Raw genomic sequence first — 11,037 nt, 5'->3', positions numbered from 1 at the left:
CACTATCATTTTTTTCTCCTTTTTTATGGAATCAGTTTAATGCAAATAAGTATAAGCAGGTATACAATGTTTAGATGAGGCTTATTTTCCCAATTCTTTAACAAGTTTTATGATGGCCCCAATTTATACCCAAAAGACTGCGGAGAGGTTTTATGTCAAATTGATTACAAACTTCTCTGGGTTGTATTTCAGTCTTCTGTTAAGTATGAAATTGAGAAATAGTTTTGCTCAACAAAAGATGGTGAATTCATTTATGACTGTCACTGGAGATTAAAGGGTATGAGAAGGAATCCCAAGCAGGCAAAGAAACAGTCTAGCTGTCAAGAAGAAAACAGGGAGATAATACCAAACCCAGGAGCTACTAATGTAACAATCATACTACAGACCGAAGTGAACTCACACTTTTTGAGAAACTGATAGATTTTTTATAATGTGATTATAGTAAAATACTGAAATATTTATGTTAATTTATTTGCATTTGAATGCTTACATTTTTAATTGACAGAATCTTTGCATTTCATTACTTGAGTCATGAAGGCCAAATTAAAGAAAGGCAGTCTAAAATACCCAGGAAAAATAATTTCTAGAAACAAAAATAAAAATTCTTTTCAAGCCATGTTTGAATTAAATGTGACACTCCTGAGTCTGTCTACTTTTTTTTTTTTTTTTTTTTTTTTTGAGACAGCATCTCGAACCCAGGAGGTGGAGGTTGCAGAGAGCCAAGATTGCGCCACTGCACTCCAGCATGAGCAGCAAGAGCGAAACTCCATCTCAAAATATATATATATTTCTGGTAGCTGGTCATCTCTTGGTGGCAAAAAAAATTACACAAGGAGTTCAGGAACATCAATTGACATAAATACAAAATACTGTGTGAATTATCAAATGTGATGAGCTAACTGAGAGGAAATGGGAAATAGGAAGATTCTCAGTAGAAGTAGTAATGTGGAAGGGGCCTTAGAGGTCACGTAGTCTATTTTGTCCATTGTAATTACATTTTTTTTTTTTTTTTTTTTGAGACGGAGTCTCGCTCTGTAGCCCAGGCTGGAGTGCAGTGGCCGGATCTCAGCTCACTGCAAGCTCCGCCTCCCGGGTTCACGCCATTCTCCGGCCTCAGCCTCCCGAGTAGCTGGGACTACAGGCGCCTGCCACCTCGCCCGGCTAGTTTTTTGTATTTCTTAGTAGAGACGGGGTTTCACCGTGTTAGCCAGGATGGTCTCGATCTCCTGACCTCGTGATCCACCTGTCTCGGCCTCCCAAAGTGCTGGGATTACAGGCTTGAGCCACCGCGCCCAGCCTGTAATTACATTTTTTAAATAAACTTTTTGTTTAGAGACAAGGATTCCCTGTAAAACTGGAGTGTAGGGGCACAATCATGGCTCTCACTGCAGCCTCAAATTCCTGGGCTCAGTGGTCTTCCTGTCCCAGCCACCTGAGTAGCTAGGACTACAGGTGCATGCCACCATGCCTATTGTGTGTGTGTGTGTGTGTGTGTGTGTGTGTGTGTGTGTGTGTGTGTGTGTGTGTGTGTGTGTGTGTGTGTGTGTGGAGATGAAGTGTGTTGTCTAGGCTGGTCTCAACTTCAAACCTCAAGTGATCCTTCAGCCTTAGCCTCCTAAACTGCTGAGATTACAGGCATAAGCTTTTTTGATAAAGGAAAAACTAGTGAGCATTTCACATTGTAGAATCCAAAACCATGAAAGTTAATTTTTTTCCTGTCAATTTACCGTTTTGTAAATGTACCCAGGTGAAGAGACTTATCTGACTGTTACTGTAGATAGAAAAGTACCAAAACAAAGTTTTATTTTGTTCAATATACTGTTGAGGCAAGTTTCTAAATGAGAAGGCCCAGGTTCTTCGTTAAGAAGGAACTTAGAATTAACAAAACAGTGACAAACATTTCCGGCAGTGTGCCTCAGAGGGGGCACCAGCTGTAGGGGTCTGCCCACAGACCCTGACCCTGCAACGACAGATGAATAAAATACACTGACACACAGATACTCTGTTTTGCCAGTCCAGCTGAGGGTGTCCCACCGCTTACAGACTCCCTGGAGAGTTGGGTAAACAGTTGCAACTAGGCCTCAGTCAGCTAGTGAGACTTGTATTTATTCAGTAAGACTAATTAACAAAGGCTTGAGTCAACACCATTAGAAGGACTTCCCAAGTGAAAAGCACTTAAGCACCAGAGGTACATCTAAGATTAGTCTTAGGATCATATGAGTAAACAAACTAGGTAAACTGCCTTCCTTTATTACTACTATAATTTGTTTCAAATGAAAGATCAGGTTGCCTTCAACCATATCTATTATGGAAGCTATGCAAACTTCTCCGCCTTCCGAGAATTGTGTCTGTAACTATCTTTAATGTTTTTCCCACCAGCCTGATTGAATCCCAACACATATTCAGAACTTAAGGCTAGAATAAGATGAGGAAGATATGGCAGCCCCTGATTTTAAGCAGATTCCAATCTAAGGAAACCCATACTTGCAAAGAATTCAAATGACGTGAGAGTTAATAAGATAAAATGTGGCTATGCATCAAGCCCTGACGGCAATATTTAATCCCATAACAATTCCTCTGTCCTCCTGTATAAGAAGCATGGCAGCGACATTGTGCATAAATTAAGGCAAACTGTTTTCAAGTGAAAATGTTAATGAGGTAGATTCCTTTGGAATCATTAGTGTGAAGAGCTGGTTTTTGTTTTCCCATTGCCTAGGTCCTGACTTTAGTAGTGACTGATCTAGCTTTTCTAGTCTAACAACCCTCTTCCCCAAGTAATTCTTTCATGCCCTGCCCTTCAGCTTCATCTTTTACCACTTACTATTGGGTTTTACCACCATTTATTTCATCATTCACTTATCTGTCCCTCTTCCTAAGTTACAAACACTTCTGAAGCAAATGGAAATGCATCACTGCAGAGTCTAGGACCTTTAATGTTTTTTTTTTTTTTTTTTTTTTTTGAGACGGAGTCTTGCTCTGTAGCCCAGGCTGGAGTGCAGTGGCCGGATCTCAGCTCACTGCAAGCTCCGCCTCCCGGGTTCACGCCATTCTCTGGCCTCAGCCTCCCGAGTAGCTGGGACTACAGGCACCCACCACCTCGCCCGGCTAGTTTTTTGTATTTCTTAGTAGAGACGGGGTTTCACCGTGTTAGCCAGGATGGTCTCGATCTCCTGACCTCGTGATCCACCCGTCTCGGCCTCCCAAAGTGCTGGGATTACAGGCTTGAGCCACCGCGCCCGGCCCCTTTAATGTTATTTGGTCATTTACTTTTCACACACTGCAGCTTTTGCTCTTTTCAACCTTCATTCCTATGTAGGTATTGAAAAAATACTGAATGATCAGAAGTGATTTGATTTTCCCCTCACCTGGTAAATAATCCTTTTCTTTCTTTCATTTATTTATTTATGTTTTTTTTTTTTTTTTTTTTTTTTTTTTTTTTTTTTTGAGACGGAGTCTCGCTCTGTCGCCCAGGCTGGAGTGCAGTGGCCGGATCTCAGCTCACTGCAAGCTCCGCCTCCCGGGTTCACGCCATTCTCCGGCCTCAGTCTCCCGAGTAGCTGGGACTACAGGCGCCCGCCACCTCGCCCGGCTAGTTTTTTGTATTTTTTAGTAGAGATGGGGTTTCACCGTGTTAGCCAGGATGGTCTCGATCTCCTGACCTCATGATCCGCCCGTCTCGGCCTCCCAAAGTGCTGGGATTACAGGCTTGAGCCACCGCGCCCGGCCTATTTATGTATTTTTTAGATGGATTTTTGCTTTTGTCGCCCAGGCTGGAGTGCAGTGGCGTGATCTCAGCTCACTGCAACCTCCGCCTCCCGGGTTCAAGTGATTATTCTGTCTCAGCCTCCCAAGTATCTGCGATTACAGGTGCATGCCACCATGCCCAGCTAATTTTTTTTTTTTTTATATATATAGATGTATTTTTTGAGACAGTCTCGTTCTGTCACCATGGCTGGAGTGCAATGATGAGATCTCAGCTCACTGCACCCTCCGCTTCCTGGGTTCAAACGATTCTCCTGTCTCAGCCTCCTGAGTAGCTGGGATTACAGGCACACGCCACTATGCCCGGCTAATTTTTGTATTTTTAGTAGAGGCAGGGTTTTACCATGTTAGGCTGGTCTCGAACTCCTGACTTCGTGATCTGCCCGCCTCAGCCACCCAAAGTGCTGGGATTACAGGTGTGAGCCACCGCACCCGGCAAATAATCCTTTCTTTTCTCTTTCTTTTTTTTTTTTTTTTTTTAACAATTATTAGGCACCTTCTCTCCAGTTTATGACAGAATCCACCTTACCCCTGTTTTCGTAAGTGAATGTACTACTCCATGCATCCCAATTTAGAAGACCCTCTCCCCCATGGCACTGTTTTCTAACTACATTCTACAATTTCTTGAGTGTTGCTCAGGTATTTCTTTTATCTGATTTCTCCCCCGGTCTGTAACATGGAGGAACAACACAAAAAATTTATCTTAGATCCTATCTCCTTTCATTATAGTATCAAGATTCCAGAAATAGTATTTTATATATGCCCTCCAAATTTCTTGAATTTCACTCAACCTATTCCAGTTTGTACTTCACCATTCCTCTGATGGCTGGTGAGAGCCTGTGTGAGAAACTGGGCATGTAAGAGGTGTAAAAGGAAACTGAATCTTGGGGACCCCAAATCACTAAGCTAAAGGGAAAAGTCTAGGTGGGAACTGCTTATGGCCAACCTGCCTCCCATTCTATTCAGAGTCACCCCTCTGCTCACTGACATGGATGCATATCTGATTGCCTCCCTTCAAAAGGCTAATCAGAAACTCAACAGAATGCAACATTCATCTCTCACCTACCTGTGACCTGGAAGCCCCCTCCCAGCTTGGAGTCTTCCTGCCTTCGCTTCAAGTTGTCCCACTTTTCCAGACTGAACCAATGTACTTCTTACATATGTTGATTGATGTCTCATGTCTCCCTAGAATGTATAAAACTAAGCTGTGCCCCGACCACCTTGGGCACATATCAGGACTTCCTGAGGCTGTGTCATGGGCAGGTGTCCTCAACCTTGGCAAAATAAACTTTCTAAATTAGCTGAGACCTGTCTCTAATTTTCAGGATTCATAGAGGCAATGCCTTAGTTTGTCTTTTAGCACCATGTACATTTCCTGTCTTCTTGGGACTCTTACTTGGTGTCTAGGATATTACTTTTCCTTGTTCCTGTAGTCTGTTTTTCCCAGTGTCTTGCTGGCTTTTCCCTGGGTGTTCATATTTATAAAAAGATGAAGGTAAACAGGGCAACATAGTAGGACCTTGTGTCTACAAAAAAAAAAAAAAAAAAAAGCCAGGCAAGGTGGCATGTGCCTGTAGTCCTAGCTACTTGGAAGGCTGAGGTGGGAGGATCGCTGGAGGCAAGGAACTCAAAGCTGCTGCAGTGAGCTTTGATTGTGCCACCATCCTCCAGACTGGGCGACAGTGAGATCTTGTCTCTAAAAAGAGTAACAAAATATTTTTAAAGATGTAGGTTTCACGCGCATCCATGTGAAGAGAGTCCACCAACAGGCTTTGTGTGAGCAACAAAGGGCTGTTTATTTCACTTGGGTGCAAGTGGGCTGAGTTGGAAAAGAGTCTACAAAGGGAGATAGGGGTGGAGCAGTTTTATAGGATTTGGGTAGGTAGTGGAAAGTTATAGTTAAAGGGGGTTGTTCTTTTGCGGGCAGGGGCAGGGGTCACAAGGTGCTTGGTGGGGAGCCCCAGAGACTTACTATCCAGGAGAAGGAATGCTACAAGGTAATGTCATCAGTTAAGGCAGGAACCAGCCATTTTCACTTCTTTTGTGGTTCTTCAGTTGCCTCAGGCCATCTGGATGTATACACGCAGGCTTGGGCTCGGCTTGGGCTCGGAGGCCTGACATTCCTGTCTTATATTAATAAGAAAATCAAAACAAAATAGTGGTGAAGTGTTGGGGCAGCAAAAATTTTTGGGAGTGGTATGGAGAAATAATGGGCAATGTTTCTCAAGGCTGGTTCGAGAGGGATTGGGGTGGTGTGGGAACCTAGAGTGGGAGAGATTAAACTGAAGAAAGATTTTGGGGTAAGGGGTGATACTGTGGGGTTGTTAGAAGGAGCATTTGTCGTATAGAATGATTGGTGATGACCTGGATGCGGTTTTGTACGAACTGAGAAACTAAACGAAAGACACAAGGTCCAAATAAGAGCAGGAGAAAAAAGGTATTAAAGGACTAAGAATTGAGAGGACCTAGGACATTCAGTTAGAGAATGTCCAAGGGGGTTCAGTGTAATTACTTGCTTGGTTGGCGAGTTTTTGGGCTCTATCCTTGAGTTTTTTTATGTTGTCACATACCAGGCCAAATTGATTTAGGTAAAAACAACATTCTTCATTTAGAAATATGCAGTCTTCCTTTTTCAGCGATGAGTAAGTCGAGGCCTATTCCTGTCTTTTTATATTAATAATAAGAAAAAACAAAATAGTGAAGTGTTGGTGTCATGAGGAGAACAGGAAGCTGTTTGGTCCCGTTTGCAAATTGAATTTTGGGAGTAAGGAAAACTAGTGTGCATGTGTCTGTCCAATTAGCAGGTAGACACATGGAGGTAGAGGAGCCACAGAGGAATAAGAGACCTTGTGCAAGGCAAAACTGAAAATGCAAAGTGAAAAGATGAGAAAGAGTACTAAAAGAGGTGTCTTGTACCCAGAGTCCTAGGGATCCAGCTAGGGTGGCAGCCATCAGAGGTTGTAATGGGGACTGATGGTGTAAATGCGTAGTGGGGGAGGTTTGGTTTTCATGGTGTATGAGAAAGCGCTGAGTGTCTATGAGCAATCTTTCACTGTTATTTACCGGGCTGGGTATAAGATGTGGTTCAGGACTTGTGTTGGGTGCTAAGTGAGAAGCTGGGTTGAAATCAGGCCCATGGTCAATAGTTACTGTTGGAGTTTCAATAAAGAGTGAATAGAGCTGGAGGAGTCGAGGGGCAGACAGTAAGTGTGAAAGGTGTGAGGAGGATATTAATGCTTGAAGGTTGTGAGAACTGTTGAGGGTAAGTGGAGCATAGCTTGTGATTTTGAGGGCTTCCAGAGGCATTAAAGTGGCGGCTGCCACTGTGCACAAACATGAGGGCCACCCCAGAATTGTGAGGTCAAGTTGTTTGGACAAAAAAGGCTACAGGGCGCTGTCCTGGCTCTCGTGTAAGAATTCCGACCACACAGCCCTGTACTTCAGCTGTGTGTAATGAAAAGGGTTGAGATGAGTTAGGGAGATATAGTGTGGGAGCAGCTTCTAGGGCTGTTTTAAAAGAATGGAAAGAGGAGTGGGGAAAGGATTTAGGATCTATGGGGTCAGCTAGGTTTCCTTTTGTGAGTTTATATAATGGTTTAGTCAGGATGGCAAAACCAGGTATCCAAAGGCGAAAGTACCTAACCATGCCTAGGAAGGAAAGGAGTTGTTGCTTTGTAGAAGGGATTGGGGTTTGGGAGATTAGCCAGACACAATTAGCAGGGAGAGCACGTGTGTTTTTATGAAGAATTAAGCCGAGGTAGGTAATGGATGAAGAAGAAATTTGGGCTTTGGAGGGGGACACACGATATCCCTTTGAGAATAGATGTTGGAGGAGCAGGAGGATGTCCTATGGGGAAGATTTGTAGGAGGGGCTATAAAGTAGAAGGTCGCCAAAGGATCGAATAAGGTGAGAAGCAGATGGACGGAAAGAAAGTAAATCATGAGAAAGGGCTTGACTGAAGTAATGGGGGCTGTCCTTGAAGCCTTGTGGTAGTATAGCCTAGATAAGTTGCTGAGGCTAATGGGTGTAAGGTCAACCCAAGTGAAAGCGAGAAGAGGCTGGGATGAAGGGTGTAAAGGAATAGAAAAGGAAGCATGTTTGAGATCCAGAACAGAATAACGGGTTGTGGAGGGAGGTATTGAGCATAGGAGAGTATATGGGCTTGACACCATTGGGTAGATAGGCAAGACAATTTGGTCGATAAGGTGAAGATCTTGGACTGGCCTGTAAGACTTGTCCAGTTTTTGGACAGGTAAGATAGAGTTGTAAGGAGAGTTTGTAGGCTTTAAGGGGCCATGTTGTAACAGGCAAGTGATAACAGGCTTTAACTTTGTTAAAGCGTGCTGTGGGATGGCATATTGGCATTGAGCAGGGTAAGGGTGATTAGGTTTTAATGGGATGGTAAGGGGTGCATGACCGGTCACTGAGGAGGGAGCAGAGGTATCCCATACTTGTGGATTAAGGTAGGGAGACACAAGGGGAGGATGTGAAGGAGGCTTTGAACTGGGGAAAAGGGCGGCAATGAGGTGTTGCTGTAGCCCAGGAATAGTCAGGGAAGCAGATAATTTAGTTAAAATGTCTCAACCTAATAAGGGAGCTGGGCAGGTGGGGATAACTAAAAAGGAGTGCAAAAAAGAATGTCCAAGTTGGCATCAGAGTTGGGGAGCTTTAAGGGGTCTAGCAGCCAGGCCATAAATACCCATAACAGTTATGGAGGCAAGGGAAACAGGCCCTTGAAAAGAAAATAATGTGGAGTGGGTAGCCTCCGTATTGTTTAAGAGGGTGATGGACTTACCTCCACTGTAAGAGTTACCTAAAACATCTGTGATGGTCCAGGAGGCTTCTGAGGTGATGGGGCAGCATCAGTCTTCAGTCACTAAGCTGAGGGGATCTGGGAAGGAGTTGGCCAAGGAACATTGGGTTTGAGCTCCAGGAGCTTTAGGAGCAGTGGCGATGTGAGTCCGACAGTCTGACCTCCATTGGGGGCCCGCACAGACAGGGCACGGCTTAGGAGCAATCCCAGGCTGCAGGCATTACGAGGCCCAGTGGCCAGGCTTTTGGCATTTGAAGCAAGGTCCACGAGGAGCTGTGGCTTGGATGTTCTGAAGTTTTTGTATGTTGGAGACGTGGTTGTGGGTTGTCTTACAGCAGAGGCAAGTAGCTGTAACTCAGAGATGCGTTGTCACTTGGCTGCCTCCTCTCTATTATTGTACAACTTGAAGGCGAGGTTAATTAAGTCCTGTTGTGGGGTTTGAGGGTTGGAATCTAATTTTTGGAGGTTTTCTTTAATGTTGGGAGCAGATAAAATGCATATTGAGAATAAGACGGCCTTAGGGCTGGACGCGGTGGCTCACACCTGTAATCCCAGCACTTTGGGAGGCCAAGACAGGCAGATCACCTCAGGTCGGGAGTTCAAGACCAGCCTAACCAACATGGAGAAACCCTGTCTCTACTAAAAATACAAAATTAGCCAGGCGTGGTGGCGCATGCCTGTAATCCTAGCTACTCGGGAGGCTGAGGCAGGAGAATCGCTTGAACCCGGGAGGTGGAGGTTGCGGTGAGCCGAGATTGGGCCATTGCACTCCAGTCTGCGCAAAAAGAGTGAAACTCCTTCTCAAAAAAAATAAATAAATAAAAAAGAGTAAGACAGCCTTCTGGCCCTTCTGGGTCTAGGGTGGTAAAGCGTCTAAGGGTTGTTGCCAAACGGGCCATGAACTGGGCTAGGTTTTTGTATTTGATGAAAAAGAGCCTAAACGTGCTCACTGATTTGGGAGAGGTCAGATAAAGAAAAAGGAGCATTAACCTTGACTGTGCCTTCAGCTCCAGCCATCTCTTTAAGAGGAAATTGTTAGGCAGGTGGGGCAGGGCTAGTCGTGGAATGAAACTGTAAGCCAGACTGGGTGTGAGGAGGGGAGGTGATAGGATTATAGGGTGGGGGAGCAGAGGCTGAGGAAGAATTGGGACCTGGCTTGGCCTGGTGAGGAGCAGCCTGGGGAGAAGGGGAGAGGTCAGATGAGTCCGTAGAAAAGGAGGATTTAAAGGACTCAGAGCTTGGGGTGGAGACTGAAGGAACACACAGGAGAGAAAGAAGAAAGATTTGGGATGAATTGCACTGGGAGCAGAGACTAGGGAGGGACCAATGTGTAAAAGAATGCCTGGATATCAGGCACCTCAGACCATTTGCCCATTTTTTTTTTTTTTTTTTTTTTTTTTTTTTGAGACGGAGTCTTGCTGTGTCACCCAGGCTGGAGTGCAATGGCCAGATCTCGGCTCACTGCAAGCTCCGCCTCCCGGGTTCACGCCATTCTCCTGCCTCAGCCTCCCGAGTAGCTGGGACTACAGGCACCCGCCACCTCGCCCGGCTAGTTTTTTTTTTTTTTTTGTATTTTTTATTAGAGACGGGGTTTCACCGTGTTAGCCAGGATGGTCTCGATCTCCTGACCTCGTGATCCGCCCGTCTCGGCCTCCCAAAGTGCTGGGATTACAGGCTTGAGCCACCGCGCCCGGCCCATTTGCCCATTTTTTGACAAAAATTATCTAGATCTTGTAGGATGGAGAAATCGAAAGTGCCGTTTTCTGGCTATTTGGAACAATTGTCGAGTTTGTATTGGGGCCAAGTGGTGTTGTAGAAGAAAATAAGGTGTTTAGGTTTTAGGTCAAGTGTAAGTTGAAGAGGTTTTAAGTTCTTGAGAACACAGGCTAAGGGAGAAGGGGGAATGGAGGGTGGAAGATTGCCCATAGTGAAGGAGGCAAGCCCAGAGAAAGGAGAGGGTAGAGACTTGGAGTTGTGGGGGTGGTGGTGGTACTTGCCACCAAGGTAAGGGATCAAAGCAGGCATCCCTGCAGTGATCAGACACCTCTGAAATGTGAGGGAATAATCAGGCACGCGTCCCTGCTGTGATTAGACACCAAGGGAAGACTCTTCCCAAGTCCGTGACCAGCGCCGGAGTTTTGGGTCCACCGATAAAATGTGTCTCCTTTGTCTCTACTAGAAAAGAAAAAGAACTGGAATTGGAAGGACAGGGAGATTGAAGGGTAGCGAGAAGGCTGGAGAAGAGAATGAAAAGACTGCTTACCCAATTTGAAATTGGTGAGATGTTACTTGGGCTGGTTGGTCTGAGGACACGAGGTCGTAGATGGATCTCCTCATGGAGTGAGCGTGAGGACAGGGGACCGGTTTCCCGAAGGAGTCCTCCTGTCCTGGCTCTTCAGCACCAAATGTCATGCACATCCGTGTGAAGAGAGTCCACCAACAGGCTTTGTGTGAGCAACAA

This window comes from Macaca nemestrina, chromosome 7 (assembly GCF_043159975.1).
Source record: "Macaca nemestrina isolate mMacNem1 chromosome 7, mMacNem.hap1, whole genome shotgun sequence".
Lineage (NCBI taxonomy): Eukaryota > Metazoa > Chordata > Mammalia > Primates > Cercopithecidae > Macaca > Macaca nemestrina.
Note: the sequence above shows the minus strand (reverse complement) of the source record.